Genomic DNA, 17,579 nt, shown 5'->3' with positions numbered 1-17,579 from the left:
CCTGCTCAGCTTAAACTCCATGATAGTAAAATGTCTACTGTTTGTTTGTTTCAAAATATGTGAGTAAAATACAACCTATCAACAGTGAGCTGGAGGGTGATGATGATTCAAGGGGCACACATGTGGAGAAGGTCCACAGACATTTCCAGATTTTTTTATTAAAAAAAAAAAAAGGTTAAAGTTATGCATGGTCATTTCAATTAAATTCCAAAGTAACTGATGACACACTAATAGTGTGGGTGTGTAGTGACACAGAAGGTCACTTGTGTGGTCAGAGTTATGTAACAGTTGGCCTACGTGACCTGTTTGTCTTTTCAGGCCTCTGTGTCAAGAGTCAGATTTGGCTGTGCTGCTTTCAGCAATGATCGGATGAGGCATGGAGGTGACATAGGGAGCCAAAGCTGGGAAGCAAATAATGGAGCTCCAGAAAGTGTCTTACCTGAGACTGAATAAGTATTAACAGTTATAAGTAAAAACTAGTAAAATACAAAACAGTGAATGAATGAACATAATCAGAATCGTAATTAAAGCTTAACAATATAAGACTATGTCATCAGCGTAGAGACCTCATTATTAAATCTTCCTATTTGGCTGCACGGACCACTAATGAATCCGAAGGAAATCTAAGTGACTGAAAGAGAAACTCTGAAAGGCCAAAATAATTTGCTTAACAGGGCACAAACTGCCTTGGGTTATCTGGAACAGGTTTCGAGACACTGACCTGTTTAACCTGGTTTATCTTTAACAAGCAGCAGCACAGGAATAGCAGCTTCTGTTCTGAGGTTAATGTGGCTTCCTGTCACATCCTGAGCAGCAGTGAAAACACATTTTCTCACAGTTATGCAACTGATAGGAAGCGAGGCGAATGATGATCAGAGTGGAGAAAGCAGGGAAATCAGGGATATAAGATACAAGATATTATCATCTGTATTATCATCTGAAGGAGAAACATGATACAAACTTTAACAGAATAACTTTTCGGGTGCCTTTATGTCTGCAGCGATAATGTGCTGACAGACAGAACAGATCAGGTTGTCTTCATTGTGAAAACTTGACTCGACCTCGTGAAGGCAGAAATTAGATGAGCTATTTGCAGCCTGCCATGCTGTAGCGCATTAGATAAAACTGATGGAGAAGGAATCGCTTATTTGTATGTATGTGTATGCGTGTTCCTTTAGATTGAGATAACTGCTTCCTCCTGCAGGCTCTTTAGCAGCACTGGTTTACAAGATTAAGATTTTGATCTCAGGGGCAAAGAAAAAACACTTTACAAGTTTGAAAGCCGAAGTTCACTGCACATATTGAGAAAAGTGCTGCCTGACAGATCATAATTAGATACTCTCCAAAACACCCATGCTACACCTTGTTTGATTTGAACAAGTCAACAAAAGCATTTACTCTGCAGGGTCACCAACCAAGCTTTGCAGCATGTCCCACCCCCAGACACAGACTGGCCAATCACATCGTAGCATCAGGCCGACAACAACACAGCCGTGCTCCATTGACTCTAATGCAGTCATTTCAGATTTCCTTCATTGTCAGACTGGTTTTGTGGATTTGGAGCTAAATGTTGTGCCTGGGGCACGTCGTGTATTAATGATACTCGTTACCTGGAGAGGTTGGAAAAATATACGTTTCTTCCCTGTTCCAAAACCAAAATCAGACCCTGAAAAGTGTAGTTAGCTAGCTAGCTACGGAAGATATAGCCTACTGAATGTATACACATGCTGCTCAGTGTACCCTTATACCCTCTATATAAGCATCTGCACTCATTATGGTTTGGACTTACACTTTATCCTCAGGTTTTCCTGTAATTTGTGACCCATCGCTGTGTCACATGACTGGAAATAAGGTTTGAAGTCATAAGATAAAGGCTACATTTTCTTTTTCTTCAAGCAGAACATTGTTTAAACTGCTCATAATTCAATAACAATTAAAAAACACATGATTAAGTCTGAAGAAGGACCAGCCCCCTGTGATTAAAAAAAGACCAGCGTGGCACAGACCCGCTCTACCGCTGAGCTACAGCCGAATACAACCTCACTACTGATATCTCCATTGTCATCTTGACTGTAAGGGAGCTGGGAAGGTCAGTTATAATAGGCAAAGCCCTCTGCTGTCTGGTGACCTGGATTGTTCTGTCCTCCGCACGCTGTCAGACCACACCGGTAGCGTAGCCAAGCAAAGCGTTTTGCCTGCCTGATTTTGTAGATTTGCAGATTATCTTTTGTTTTGTGTTTTAATTGGATTTATTGTTGTCACTTCCCTCCTTGTTGTGCTGTAGCCTGCAGACAAACTTAATACTGTTAAAAGTCCAGTTATGAACAACAGGGATCAAAGACTTCTGACTGTGTTTTAGTCGTTAGAAATACTCTTAAGTGCTATATCGTAGGCAACTGGCCTTGCTTCAGAACGAAGGAAGCCTCTTGGATGAGAGGTGGATAGAGAAGATACTGTACCTCTGATGAGTGTGTGTATGACGGATAGCCACCAGATGGAGTTAGAGAGCAATGCTGAACATATCTACCATGCCTTCTGCAACTTCACAGCTATTTTATTTTGGTTTTCAATGTCATGTTTTCCTCACTCATTTTCATTGTCTCTGTGTGATTTTATGAGATTAGCTGAGGAAGCTTTTGAGGCAGCAGATTGATGTAATACAGCATGGTAAACTCTTCTTCTGTGGTGGTCAAACCTGCTTCTTCTGCAGCAGCTTCCTCTCTCTCTGCAGTTTTATCATCAGGAATAATTTGCAGTGTTCTTGTTTTTCTGTCTCTCTGTGTGTGTCTGTGTTTAATGTGGTTTTTGGCTTGTTTGCGTTTGTGTGTGGATTTTCACACTTTTATGTTTTATGTAGTTTTACAAACTAGATTCAGGAACAATGATGACACATCCCATTTCTGTCCAAAAGTATTCAAGCACACCTGAAACATTCTCTGTTTCTTCAACGCATTTGTCACATCCCACCTTCCCAATCCCTTCTCGTCTCTTACTTTTCTTTTCTCTGGTCCTTTCTGCGTACAGGAGCCAGGGGGAGATCTGTCCGAAGCCGAGTCCACAGGGAGACAACCCCCCCACTCAGTCTCAACTTCCTGGATCCCTCCTGCGTTCCTGCCTTCAAACAACACATCCATCATCGCACCGCCCATGACCCTGAGACTCAGCCTACATACCTCAGCCTTCATCCCTTGATCCACATCCTGTGATCCCTAATCTTTCATCCATTCATCCCTTGACCCTCATCCTTTCATCCCTTCGACCGTCATCCCTTCATCCCTCATCTATTTGACCCTCAACCCACATTTATTCATCCCTTACCCTTCACCCCATCCCTCCATCTTCATCCTTCCACTCGCACCCTCCATCTCTCGACCCTTAGACCTTGGCCCTCATCCATTCATCCCTCACCCTTCTCCCATCCCTCCATCTTCATCCTTTCATCATGCTCCCTTCATCCCTTGACCCTCAATCTTCCATCCCTCAATCCTTATCCTTTTAGGCTCTAATCCCTTGATCCTCATACCTTCATCCCTCTACCCTTATCCCTTCGTCATTCATCTCCTACCCTCATTCCCTTATTCCTCGACCCTCATCCCTTCATCCCTCACCCTTCATCGTACATCCTGTTATCTCTCCATCCCTCAATCCTTATTAACTCATTCTCTAATCCCTTGATCCTCATCCTTTTATCCCTCACTCTTCATCCCTTGATCCTCATCCTGTCATCCCTAACCCTTCATCTATTCGTCCTTCAACCCACATCCCTCAACCCTTTGACCCTCATCCCTTCACTCCCTCATCCTTCCATCTCCATCTCTTCATCCCTCACCCTTCATCGAACATCCTATCCCTTCATCCCTTGACCCTCAATCTTCCATCCCTTGATCTTATCCTTTTAGTCTGTAATCCCTTGAGCCTCATCCCTTCATTCCTCACTCTTCATCCCTTGATCCTCATCCTGTCATCCCTAACCCTTCATCTATTCGTCCCTCAACCCTTTGACCCTCGTCCCTTCTTCCCTCATCCCTCCGTCTTCATCCTTTCATCCTGCACCCTTCATCCCTCGACCCTTATCCCTTCGTCATCCATCTCCGACCCTCATCCCCTTATTCCTCGACCCTCATCCCTTCATCCCTCACCCTTCATTGAACATCCTACCATCCCTCCATCCCTCGATCCTCATCCCTTCATGCTTTCCTCCGAACCCTTCATCTATCATATGCAATAAACCATTTGAAATCTTTATCTGTGTGTGTGTGTGTGTGTGTGTGTGTGTGAAAGTGACAGAATAAAAGCAGAAACAATGGGGGAGGGCAACATGTGTGACATGTGATGGAAACACAAACCTTATCCTGGGCCAAGGAGGCACATCAACAAAGAGAGGGGTGGAGAAAAGGAAGATGGAGGTGAATAAAGGAGGGAGCCTTCCGACCGGTCCACATTACACCATCATGTGCTCCTTTCTCTTCTTCCTCCATACCTCCTCTTACAATGTCTCTCCGCTCCACAAACTCCTCCTTCTTTAACGTGTCCTGTCTGCTTGTCATCCTTCCTCCTGTGTCTCATTCTCTCCTTCCCTTCCTCCTCTCCTCCCTTCTTCTCCCTCCTCTCAGTGACAGCTGACCTCTGTGACACAGTTTTCCTAAAACTCTCGCCGCTCTGAAAACAGGGTAACAACGTCTTGGTTTGTGTTGGTTTAGAGAGGTCACATTCTTTCATACATACGTGAAGTGGCTTGAATATGAAGCAGAGCAATATTATGTCTTTATACTGATGGTATTTGATGCAGCCATGTTTATTTTTGGAGGCTGGAGCTCCTTTGAACGACAAAATAAGGTTTTCTTGTCACCAAATAAATGGTTAACCTTGGGTCATTTGTATTGGAGGGTGATGTGATGGGTTTGGCAATGTGTTACTGTGTGCAACTTACAATTTTTTTTGAAAAAATAGGAGTAGAAATAGTCATGTGTTTGGCAATGATCAGAGGCTACATTAATTTAGTCTGACTCAACGGACATACAGTATTTTGGCTGCCATTCTCCCTCCCCTCCACCATTTGCATGTTAGCATTTTCAAGATCCTGTTCGCGACAGGAATAACAACAACAACCTCGGAGTTCACAAATTACACACTGATTTAAAAGTGCAATAATACATGCCTGTTTTCTTCTTTCAGATCTACAACAAATAAAACAACTTGTGAATGCAGCTGGGAAAAGCCAAGACTCCATCTCCCAGGACTCTCGTGCCCTTCTGTTTTCTGTCACAGCCAGTCAGAGCTGATTTCCCACATCTTTTGAAACATCTCCAGTCAAATGATACTTGAATTTGATCCTTTTTGCGCCGGAGGTCGGATCTTGGACAGCCCAGATTCCCCTTCCAATCAGCACACTTTCTGCTGCTGCTGTCTCCGGAGCCGCTCTCCTTCCGGACATTATGCCCAGTTAACACAAGCTAACCCAGCAGTAGCGCTAACATCCAACATTAAGCTGTTAAACGGTCCCAACAAACTCACACCAATACCGAAACAGTTTGACTCTGTCATTAAAACCGCTAATAACTGTGTAGTAACATTGACCATGTGATGCTAACAGTTAGCCCTGTCACCCCGACACATTTTGCGAGGGCACTGTCAGGACCATTCTGATTGGTTTAAAGAAACAAAAACAAGCCGCAGCGTCTTTTCCCCTGAAGCAGAATGATAATACAGTGATTCCAGATTCTTTCTCAAGTGCTGACACAGCGCTGGCTATGCAAGACTGACATTAACTTTGGGCTTGGTGATAGAAGGACTATGTACAAAATATCAAAATTTAAATCGGCACAGGGTCAAGTAGCGTTACATAAGACACTGTACTGCTCTGTTTAATCTGTTTGTTAATTAGTCTGCAGGGGCACATTGGTCTTTATGTTGCATGTGCTACACCAGTGGGAAAAAGAGATGACTTGGGGCGCTTTTCCGCTCTGAGTTGAAGTTTTTCAGCTTGAGGAGTTCAGAGCGCTTGGGAAACAATGCCAGGCACCTAGAGCTCAGAAACATGAGGCGCGTTGCAGTGCAAAAACCGCAAGCAAAATGCTTCATTCTCATTAAAAACAATTACAAAAAGCCGCCTCCAGCTGCCAAAATGCTTCCTGTGTGATCTGGGCCTAAATCAGTCTGTGAGATGTGTGAAATTACAGCTCATCATCTCTCTTTGCTTTGCTTCTGTGCATGTTGTTACATCCTGTTCCAGCTGTTAGTTTAGTGTTCTTGTTTTCAGTTTTTCCAGTTAGCATTTCCTGTTTTATTTTGTTACTCAGCTGTGGCTCTGATTTCAGATACAACACTTAACCTGCCTCCCTTGTGTATTTAGTTTGTGAGCTCCTCTTGGTCTGCGCCAGTTCATCTCTACTGTGTATGTGTCACATGTGCGTCCCCAGTATTATTCACCCTGTCTTTCGACTACTTAGAGCTAACACACTGATGTTAGCATGTTATGGTAAGGTACATCATTTACCATGTTCATAACCTTAGCTGTTAGCATGCTATTGCCACGTTGCCTCTGCATGGTATACATCAAGGCTTTACTCAGCTTGCTCTTTTTTGGAGTTCCATTAGCAAAAGTTGTGGATAGTACCTGGTACTTTTGTGGTACCGCCTCAGTCAAAGTTCCATGCAAGGTGGTGGAGTTAAAACATGGCAGTAGCGCTTGTGTGACACAGGACATCCTACACAAACCCACCATTTTTTAAATCGCAGAGCTACCTTCAATAGTGACTGCAATTTCTTTAATTTAAAAATGTAACCATCTGCTCAGTTGGTACTAAGGGGCCCAAAGTGTGCCAAGAAAATATCCCCCACACCATTACACCACCACCACCAGCCTGAACTGTTGATACAAGGCGCCAAATTCTGACCCTACCATCTGAATGTGGCAGCAGAAATCCAGACTCATCAGACCAGGCAACGTTTTTCCAATCTTCTATTGTCCAGTTTTGGTGAGCCTGTGTGAACTGTAGCCTCAGTTTCCTGTTGTTAGCTGACAGGAGTGGCACCTGGTGTGGTCTTCTGCTGCTGTAGCCCATCTGCTTCAAGGTTGGACAAGGTGTTGTTGGTTCAGAGATGGTCTTCTGCAGACCTTGGTTGTAACCAGTGGTTATTTGAGTTACTGTTGCCTTTCTATCATCTTGAACCAGAGATGGTTGTGTATGAAAATCCCAGTAGATCAGCAGTTTCTGAACTACTCAGACCAGCTAGTCTGGAACCAACAACCATTCCACGTTCAAAGCAGTTGAAATGGTGTGTCTAATGAAGTGGTCAGTGAGTGTATATTGACTCCACCTGCTCAGTTTTTAACCAACCAATGAGGTTTGTTTTCAGAAATAAATATGAAGCTGTAATAGGTGCATATTCCATTGTTAAAAAAAGATGCAATGGGTTAAGTTGCCAAAGTTAAATGTCCGTGTGATGGGGAGGGTTATTTCAGGTCAGTATAGGCAAAGTAAGTTCAGAAAGCTGTCGACATGTCTTCACCCAGAAGGTAAACACACTCATATAATCTGGGCCCCTGTGAATGCAGGGCCCCATTGCCTGGAATAGGGGAGCCCCACACTCTGCAGGACAGGAGAGGGTGCTGCGGAGGAACAACACCGGCTGGCAGCTCGGAGGGGCCCCCCAGATTGATGTGCGTGTGAAACCAGCCGGGCCCAATATTGCGCAGTGCTGAGTTTATTGTGCGGTGCGTCCCAGCTGCAGATTCATGCGTCTGCGCCCCGCCTGGAGACTCTCATCTGAACTTTCGGTAAATTTAACTCTGGTCAAAACAAAGTCAAAAGGCAAGCTTTGAATGGTAGGCAGACAAGTTGCCCTTTGAAATAAAAAAACTCTATAAGGCTGCTCCTTTAGAGACATACACTAACTCTGTGGGGAGTAAGACCATATACTTGTTTTCTATGTACAACAAATAATATAACTTTAAGCATTTAAAACTGTAGCCTATAATCAAATAGTCGAGCTTGCTTTCTATTCACATTTGAGACAAAGTGAGTTAAAAAAACATCAAAATCAAACACATAGTCCAAATATATCCAACATAATTGAGCCTTCCTTTTAAAAGTGGGGTGGTTTTTGTTTTACAATGTATTTTAAAAGGTTACTTTTTCCACTCCGGCCAACTTAATAGTTTCAAAATGATAACAAAAAAATCATTCTCTATTTTTATTCCAGGATTTTTTGCATGTTGTGGACATATAATCAACAAAATATCAAAATATAATAATATGAATATATTCTAATATATTACCATTATTTAATTTTCTTTGTCGTCTACAGTTGTGTCTGAACTACGATACTCTGCCTTCACAATCCCTGATGGTACTGCTTCTTTTCATCCATATCCGTACACTTTCAGAAAACGTGAGCAAATACGAAAGAAATGAACACAGAGTACAGACCAAAGGCTCCATCCATCCCATTCTCCGTACCTGACGTTGAGTACAAACAAGCCCTTAGGTCCAGTTCAGACTAAAGATTTGCGACGTGACAAAACCGTTGCAGTGGTATGAACTGACTGTCTGAGTTCGACTCATGCTGGCTGATGGTGTCACTTGCAACTCAGCTGGTTAAATCACCAGCGGCTGGTTTTAGAATGTAAAGTACGTCACCTGTTTTAACAGCCCGTCGGCTTGTAGTGAAGTCCGCTGGTAAAGTCAAAATGGTGCCCTCTGTTTCCATCCTCACGGTGTGCCAGTGTCGGACTGTAGGTTGCTGCTGCTGCTGCTCGCGTATGCCTCCCCACACGCACATTCTTATTCACTGTTTAACTGGCGCTGGTTTTTATCTTATTGTGGTGTATTCATTGTAAATACAGTCCATCTGATGTTTGTTTTGTGTCTGTTTTTCGCCGTTTCATCACGACTACAAATGCAACTGTAGCCAGTATCTCACTATCACTATCCTCATTCATATTTTAAGAAGCTACAAATTATATTCAGCCACAAAATAAGTCTGAAAAGCGGGAAAACAGAACAAAAGTATGGAGAGTTGTTGCATAGCGATGATACACCATCTCATCTACAGTAGTTTCATTGGTGTGAACTGGCAGGTTTTTAGAATGTTGCAGAACGGCGCATTGCAGGTAGTTGCTTGTTTTAACTTGTCTTGTCGCAAATCTTTGGTCTAAACTGGGTTTTACTTTCAAGAACAGCTGGAAAAGCGCCAAAAAGTGGAGTGGAGTACAAGTATAGTGAAGTATAAAATGAAATGCTCACGTAAAGTACAAGAACTTAGGTACAGTACTTGGTTAAATGTGCTTTCCACCAGTTTTCCTTTCCATCAGAGGTGAAAGTTATAACACATTCAACCATGGGGCCAGTGTTTCAACATACTTGTTGCTCTGGTGAATTAATTCATCCTGGTCATCCCATGCTGCTGTCCATTCACAGCAGGACCACGTGTACTCGCCTATACAACCACTGAGTCCCCCCTCTTTGCAGGCGGACATGGCACAGCCTCACAGAGATGCACCGACATTATTCATTCACTGCACGCTGGCCAACGCAAAACCGCAAGGAGCCAAGTGCACAAGAAAAGAGCCCTGTTTTTTTCCTCCCGTCTTTGATTTGTAAATACCTCCGTTTCAGTGCAACAACTTCCAGGCTTGTATCTTATAACCATCAAACGTTTACATGAGAAAGTTGACAAAGGGTGAAACAGCGGAGGAGGCCTCGCAACAAAGAGGCCCATTTATAGAGTACAGTCGGGGAGCGATACGGAGAGGGAGGGTAGGAGGAGAAGCTGGGAGGAGAGTTGAATTAATGAATTAAAAATGTTGTGAAACAGCGGCTGTCTGAATACTTTTGGGTTTATATAGAGAGGCGTGCAGGGGGGTCCTGGAGGAGTGGACAGCACAGGCGTCTTTAACTTCTCTCTGTCCGGACACACAGGGCTCCCTCTCAGCTTAACATGCAGGAAGAAGTGCAAACTGTGCTCATCTGATTACATAATGACCCAGTAACAGTGAGCCAGAACCGGTACTGCCAGTACCAGTGTGCTGGGAGACACCGACTGACTGGTTAATCCTCGCCCAGGCCTCTCGCCTGGTTTCATGTTTTTTCTCTTTCTTCTTAGAAGCTTTTATTTTTCTAAATATAGGATGACAACGACGTAGAGGGACTGCAGAAGAAAACAAACAATGTGATGTCAAAGTGAGAGGTGATGTAAAACATGCTCGAGCTGTCAACAAGTGCGCGCCGCTCAAAACCGTGAATTTTCTCATCTTTTTTTCAGTCTTTTTCCTCCGAAGACAGATCGAATGCCGTCTGTCTTTTTCACATGTCTGCTGGACAGTGAAATTAATTAAAGCTTCAGGTTTCAAAGCTGTGGTCCAAGTGAACTTCTGTTACAAGTCAGCAGGAAGGTAAGAGACACAGAGACATACTTTACTCGTCATATTTTGCAGCTATTTCTTCTTTTTCTTCTGACATCAAAGCAACATTTGATCAAAATCTGAAAATAATGTGTGGATCTGAGTTTATTTGACTTGTGTGCAGGCCAATGTCATCAAATATATCCAAATAAAAATCTCTGCAACATCCCTTTAAGTACTTATAGTGTGTTTTAGTGGACTTTAAAGATTTATCTAATCTTTTATTTCCATTTTTTTTGTCATTTTTCTACAATCCTGCCCTGTGATATTCCTCTAACATCCAAGAATACGCTTGTTTTTAGCTGTGATTTTTATTTTAGTTCTCATGATGTTTACTAGTTTTCCTATAACTGTTGTGATGTGGAGAATAACCCGAGGAAACATGCTGCATAACCTGAAATTGTCTGATGCAAGGCTTGAGGTTAACAGGTGTTCAGTGTCGCTGTATCCACTGCCTTGTGTTTACAGCGCGGAGGGATATTAGCAGTAACAATAGAGACGGTCAAATCTGTAGCACTATCTGACTGCTACACAGGATTATTTGAGGTTTTAGCATTAAATTATTAGCATTAGTAGCAAAAACAGTCCCTAAAATCCTACAGTAGTTAATAATGTAGTGGATGTACCAATGCTTTTCTAGTCAAAGATAATTTAGTGTTAAATGAAAAGTTTAGCTAACTTGAGCCTCCACACCCTGCACCTGTACTGGGTAGATATCTATGATTAATAAATATGGTTTTCCTCACAGTTTGGAGTAAACACTTAGATGCAACACAGAGGAAAATACATTTGGGCTTCTGCTGCAGAACAACAGAAGCACCAAACATATTGATTTACTGATTGTAGGGCTGCCACCGACTAAGAAATTTCCAGTTGACCAATAGTCGTCATTTAGGGCCATTAGTCGACTAGTCGCCCGCATGTTTAGGATATTAATTAAATTATTAAATTATATATTTTGGTGGTTTGAGTTGAAGGTGTGAGAAAGAATAGTATCAGTAACATTAACTAGCCTGTGGAATAACTGCAGGTACCAGCCCTGGAAATTAGAGGCCGTACACATGCTGCGTCTTTAACCACCTGGATAATGCGAGGTTGGGCGCTGGGCGCTACTCTTGTGGCTTTTTTGTGTCAGCTTTCAATCCTTGTGTTTGTATCAAAGAGAGTGGGAAGAACAGGTGTGATGGTGTTTTGACTCCAAGTCTACAGAAAGTCTCGACTCGGACACCATTCAGTCAAAACAAATCCCACCTTCTCATTGAGGAATCCCCATCGGCACCACAACAGTAGTACACTGGCCAGATTTACAGCAGAGAGACACAACGTTGGCCACTACTAACTCGGAAGAAGATGGTAAAAGTCAGTCCTAAATTACAGCCCGGTGGCCCACAGCTGCTCTCCATTGTTTAATTTGGGTCAATGTCGTAACTCCTCAGCTTCTAATTCTGGGCTGAGGAAGTGGAGGGGCGAAGGGTTTATGGAAGTGTTTAGATTTAGATGAAGGTTTGGACAGACTGCTGGACACAGACACATTGAGACAAATGTCGGATCACCATGAAGACTGGTCACATTTACTTCCTGTTGTTAAATTGCACGTGAACAGAATTATGTTAACATGGAGTACCCACATGTACAGGCCACAATACAAATACACTGAGTGTAGATGTAAGTCAAAGTTGCAGTGGTGGAGAATTGTGTTTTCATACAACTACGACATGAGCTGTTATATTTATGGGGGAATTCATTCCCGCCTTGAGCCCAGTTTTTTCCTCAAAGCATGAGCTGGAATATAGTAGGAAGGCATAGTTCGGATCCTTTAAAGTGGGCTTGTATGAGGTACTTATCCATAATCAGTGTATTACCTACAGTAGATGTCAGTCAGTACGTCCCCAGTTTGGAGAAGCAGGCAGGATTACTGACATGGAAGCTAAAAAACGTACTGCTGTGTACGTGGGCTGCAGCAAAATGTATTTTAGCCACTTCAAAAATTAATTTCAGTTTAATTATACGCTATTGAGAATATTTTCACTGCTTTATCTTGGCATCAGAGAACCCCTTCAGACTGGGAAGCTGTTAACGGCTTCAGTTCCCCATCTATCTATGTTCTCATCAAAGCCACCAGACTCCATTGGCAAAAACAGTAATTTTAGCTGGCTGAACACAGGAGTCGCTGGTCTACTGCTGCCGCAATCAGTTAGTTAGTTAGTGTTATTGAGTGACTTCGGTGAATCTGAACTAACCCTTTCAACCACAAAAGATACACAATAACACAAACAAACTGACCAATCGAGGCAGTGGTAGACCAGCAGCTCCTGTGTTCTGTGATGTTAAATTACTGTTTTTGTCAATGGAGTCTGGCTTTGAAGAGAGCAATATAATGGCTTCAGTTCCCCAACAGGGCACTAGGGGCATGTTGACTTCCATCTACTTTATGTAATACACTGACCATGGATAAGTACGTCAAACAACCCCTCTTCAAAAAATCCAAACTATCCCTTTAAGGTGTCAGTATACTTCAAGCAAAGTGTTTATCGGATGGTCAAACGCCATTTGAAACCCTACATCTTTTTGACATCGGAATTAAGGAGGATAACATCTAATAATTTTTTTAACTGGAGACAATTCTACCCAGTGAAGCCAGGTGTGCAGAGGTGAGAACATGGGCAGGACTTGAACCCTGTGCTGTCGTTGTTGTTGACTGTCTGAAAAGTCCCTGTTTGTACTGTCTTAAAGCATGGCTATCTGGAAAACCTAGAATCACATTTACCTCCAGATGTAGTCGGAGGACTCATCATATGAGCTAGTTCTTTTCAAGCATGCTGACACCTCACTCACACGTTGTTAATAGTTTTCTACCAATCTCTAAAACACAATTAAGTCCTTGATTAAACATGCAAAACGTCATTAGATACACATCATAAACCTTCATAAAGTGTGCCTAATTAGAAGAGGATTCATATTATTGTTCCCCAAACCTGCGTTGAGATGCAAGTCCTATAAATAAGTCTCTTATAATATGCGTTGCAAGATTTTGAGCACTGGGTTGCAAATTAGTTGGAATACCATTGTCTGGATTCGGCAATGATTTAGTGAAACAGTCTCGTTGGCCTTTTCTTCCACAAGGATCCTCCAGTTTTCAGGGCATCAGGGGTCCTCAAGTGAAAGTAAAGCGTATTTACAGTATCTATTGATATCTGTTGATGAAGATTCTCAATCATTAAGGTCATCGTAAGTGCTATATCGTAGGCAACCGGTCTTGCCGGTCTCAACTTAACTCAAGGAGTCCAGTTGCCTACGATACAGCGCTTAAGATAACTATTAGTATCCTTAAAGAAGCGACAATCATATACCAACGAACCTCTGTTATATTTATATCTATGGGAGGATCATCACTGTGTTCAGGACAGGAATTGAATAAATATAGTATGTATGTTGGTAGTTGTTAGGCTCATTTTAAGTGCTCATCGATCTTGTGAAGATGACATTTTTCCTTTAACTGAAGAATTGAGTATTTATAGATGGGTCGCAAAAACTACTTCTTCAGCTCAACAAACAATTTAAAAACTGCTTGGAAAACATGGTTATAGTGATGAAGAGTTGTTTTGGAGACACAGTTTTTACAGTGAAGGTCTTTTGCACCCGTTTTAGGTTTATGAGACATATGGTGTTTCTATACTGACCTTATATGTATGTGCGCTCCTTGTAGTTTCAAAGACATAGCCATTTTCTTATTGCCAATCAAGTACTTGGTATCTATGAATTGATCGTAATAAACATAATGTTTGTGTTTTGTTTTTTTTTTGCCAAATTTAAAAAGACTTTACATCAGAAAGTAAGATACCCACCCAAAATATATCCGAACTATATCTTAATGCTTTTTAAAAAATGTTATCTTAAAAAAAAAAAAAAAAAAAAAATCACACTAAATGTAACACGTCTGTATTTACCGTGAGAAATGTATGCTTGGCTTTGCTACTAATACCAGAGCTGCGTTCTGAATTTCACACTCTTTGCTTTCACTTTCAGGGGGCACTGCAGCTTGCCTTTGCAGGTGTTGCATGCAGTATGCACACAGTGGGGACACACTACTTTGTCATACCATTTCACACTGAACTTTGATCCTCTTACTCACATATCTGTTACCTTGAAGATAAAATGGCATTTCCTAAGCTCGCCAGAGATGGAGGTCGACCCGGAGAGCTCTGCTGTTGTTAATCTGCAATGTATGGAGTTTTAACTTTTAAGTTATAATTGCATACATTGCAGATTCCTTAGAATCTTAGAGATTATTTTGTTCACTTTAAGGTCCAATTTGTAGGACTTTGGGGGATATATTGGAAGAAATGGAATATAATACAATGTTTTCTTTAGTGTATAATCACCTGAAAATAAGAATCGTGTTTTTTTGTTACCTTATAATGAGTTGCTTATTTCTACATAGGGAGCTGGTCCTTGTCTACAGAGATCATCGTGTTGCACTGCTAAGTTTCTTCAGTCCTAGAACTGACAAACCAGACATAGGGCCAACCACCATAGTAAGCAGTCCCTCCACGACAACTAGTCACGAAAAGACACCGATTTTTTGTATTCGAAACGGCTTCATTCAAGGTTTTTAGCTGTTTAAATCATCGGCTCTGTTTGTTTTTGTGAGAAAGAGACCTCTGAGGATAATTTGACTCGAGGCAAAACCCTCATGAGTGTCTGGGTCTTAAGTTATCACAGAAAAAAGGTGAGCAGACATTAGCAGGTGCTAGGTTAGCGGCCCATTACGACAGGCCAAACAGCATGAGAGGAACATTGATTTGTTGAATGACACTGCTTTATTCAGTGTTTTTGCCGGTTTTCATCACCTGGTCTGTTTGTTTTGTAGAGGAGGACACCTGTGTGGAGTAATCGGCTCCCGGTAAAAACCTCCTGAACAATAAACACTGACGGAAATGTGACCTGGAGAAATTTGACCTGATTGCAATCTGCAATCCTAAATCCCCCTAAATCTTTCTCACTGGACCTTCAAACATTAATATTCCTGTCATTATTATTTGACAGGTCATCAGTCACTTGGATGCGCTGTCATTCATCATTGTGGCTTCTGTCAGCTGTCAATGAGCTTGACTCCTGAAGTGACGTATCTTCCACCGTGCAGAGGATTGTGGGTCAGAATAGCTGGAAAAGCATCTTGGCTTGCATCTGCAAAACGCAACCAGATGCAGTAGAGCAGTGGTTCCCAACTGGTCTAACTAGAGGGTCCAGATTTCTCCTTAGTCATTAGTTCAAGATCCACATGGTTTAATACATTCAGCGTCTTACTTGCGTTTGGCCATGTCGGTTTGCTGGTTTGCTGTCTCTGTCAAGTATCTGTCTGTCAATCACTCACTCAAAGCAGGAAATGACACAAACACATACTCAGTCACTTGCAGCCCATTCAGAATGGACCCACAACCCACTTTTGGACCTCAACCCACCAGTTGGGAACCACTGTAGTAAGACATCCTGGTATTTTTGGCACATTGCATTTGACATTCGATGTACTGGGACAAACGGAATCTTTTCTGGCATACATATAAGATGGTAGCATGGATACTGGAACCCACAGCAAAGCAGGCAATAACGACAGGAAGTGAGGAGATGAAACAGGAAATGGAGCAAGTAAAAAAAAGGCCAACACAAAGCACAGCTAAAGAAGATGCTCTGTCTTAATGAGACTGTCTGAAATAATTCACTGTGTATATAAAGGCACAAAGACACAACAGCAGCTCGTTTGTATGGGCACTGCTTAGTTTGGCTCCAGTAAGTTTGTGGTTTTAACATCTTGTGCTGGCTGAGTCGATGCCTTCTTGGCATGGCCTGTGTTGATGTTTAGACAGTCCTTTCAGTTGGCTGCAGAGGCTGCTGTGGCATGGACAGTGGTCACAGCTATTCAAGTTGTGTTGTATTGAGTCTTTTCAGTGTACTGGCTGCTAGGGGTTCTTTGTGGCTGTGGACACTGGACAGGGGCACTGAGTGGAAGGGATTACTCTCTCCTCTGGAATACTAATGACCCTCTTTTGTCACCGATCTGTTTCCTCCACCTTTACTCCACATACCCCTTCACCATCCATTTCCCTCCCTCTTCCTCTTTCACTCCCTTTGTCTCCCTTTGCTCAATTCTCTCTCAATCCTCCCCTCAAAACCAATTATCCCCCCCCCATCTCTGCCCCCTCACAATGTCAAGCACCGCATACTCACACACACGATCACGCACAGTCGCAAACACACACTTTAACCCTCCGTACCGCTCTCCTCTGCCTCGTCTAACTTGCTCTCGCTTTCACTCGCTCGCTCACCCAGTCGTATTTTTCAATGGTGGCTTTTGTCCCTTTCATCTCCTCGAAAACAAAGGATTCTTGTGCGCACAGGACAGAGGGAAGGAGAGGGATGGAGAGCCGGACGGACAGGAAGAGATCCTAACCTTGAGTGTGGAAGAAGTCATTTTACAAGAGAGGGAATCCATCAGTGTTACTGTCAACCAGACTGATACACTTCCCAAATATTGTTTTAGCTCTATTAATATTTACATAACCAAGACTGGTGACTGTAGATACAGTGACATAAGGGTTTAGATATTCTGTATTTTTCCTATCATCAAATAACCCCCCAAAAAGAGACCAAAACCAACAAGCAATTGAACCTTCTCACAAATATAGTCAACCTCACACATAGATGAGTTGCACTCCGTGACATATGTACTGTAGGGCACTGTAGTTTATTTTCAATCCACTGTCCTGCTGCCAGATATACTCACTACTGCACCACGTGTGTATTATTCCACAGCTGAAAATAGTTCCATCAAAGGCACCATCCATCCACATCTGATTAATGGAGTGCATAGTTGTTTTAGAAGTAACTTTAAAATGAAACTACTTATTTTAATTTGTTTGGAGAGCAGCACTAATTATTATTTTTTGGAGAAACAATGGATCAAATGATGATGTGTAACGTGAGAAGGATCGCTCGTAACAATGTACCCACAGAAAATTAGATAAATAACGGTTGGCAGTTTACTTTTAGCGTCTTTGAATGTATTGTTTTAGTTTTTATGACCTGAAAATCTTGCGTTTTAAGTTACTCTCTAACTCTAATGTATTTATGTGCATGTCGAGTTTTTACTTTGGTCCATGTCTCATCTGTTACCATG

General features: G+C 42.3%; 1 protein-coding gene across 7 annotated transcripts in view; it reads left to right on the top strand.

Annotated features, from left to right (window-relative positions):
- Positions 1-17,579, top strand: part of kcnj10a (potassium inwardly rectifying channel subfamily J member 10a) — a 50,175-nt gene that overhangs the window by 14,247 nt on the left and 18,349 nt on the right. For 6 of the 7 annotated variants that reach the window (XM_050067236.1, XM_050067235.1, XM_050067233.1 and 3 more), the window contains one exon: positions 3,025-4,406. The gene's annotated coding sequence lies outside the window, so the exon portion shown is untranslated. Of the gene's footprint in view, positions 1-3,024; positions 4,407-9,305; positions 10,397-17,579 lie in introns of those variants that run through there. The other variant, XM_050067238.1, reaches the window with a different exon arrangement.

This window comes from Epinephelus moara, chromosome 17, assembly GCF_006386435.1.
Source record: "Epinephelus moara isolate mb chromosome 17, YSFRI_EMoa_1.0, whole genome shotgun sequence".
Lineage (NCBI taxonomy): Eukaryota > Metazoa > Chordata > Actinopteri > Perciformes > Serranidae > Epinephelus > Epinephelus moara.
The sequence above is the reverse complement of the archived record's forward strand: the minus strand, read 5'-3'. Positions and strand labels throughout refer to the sequence as shown.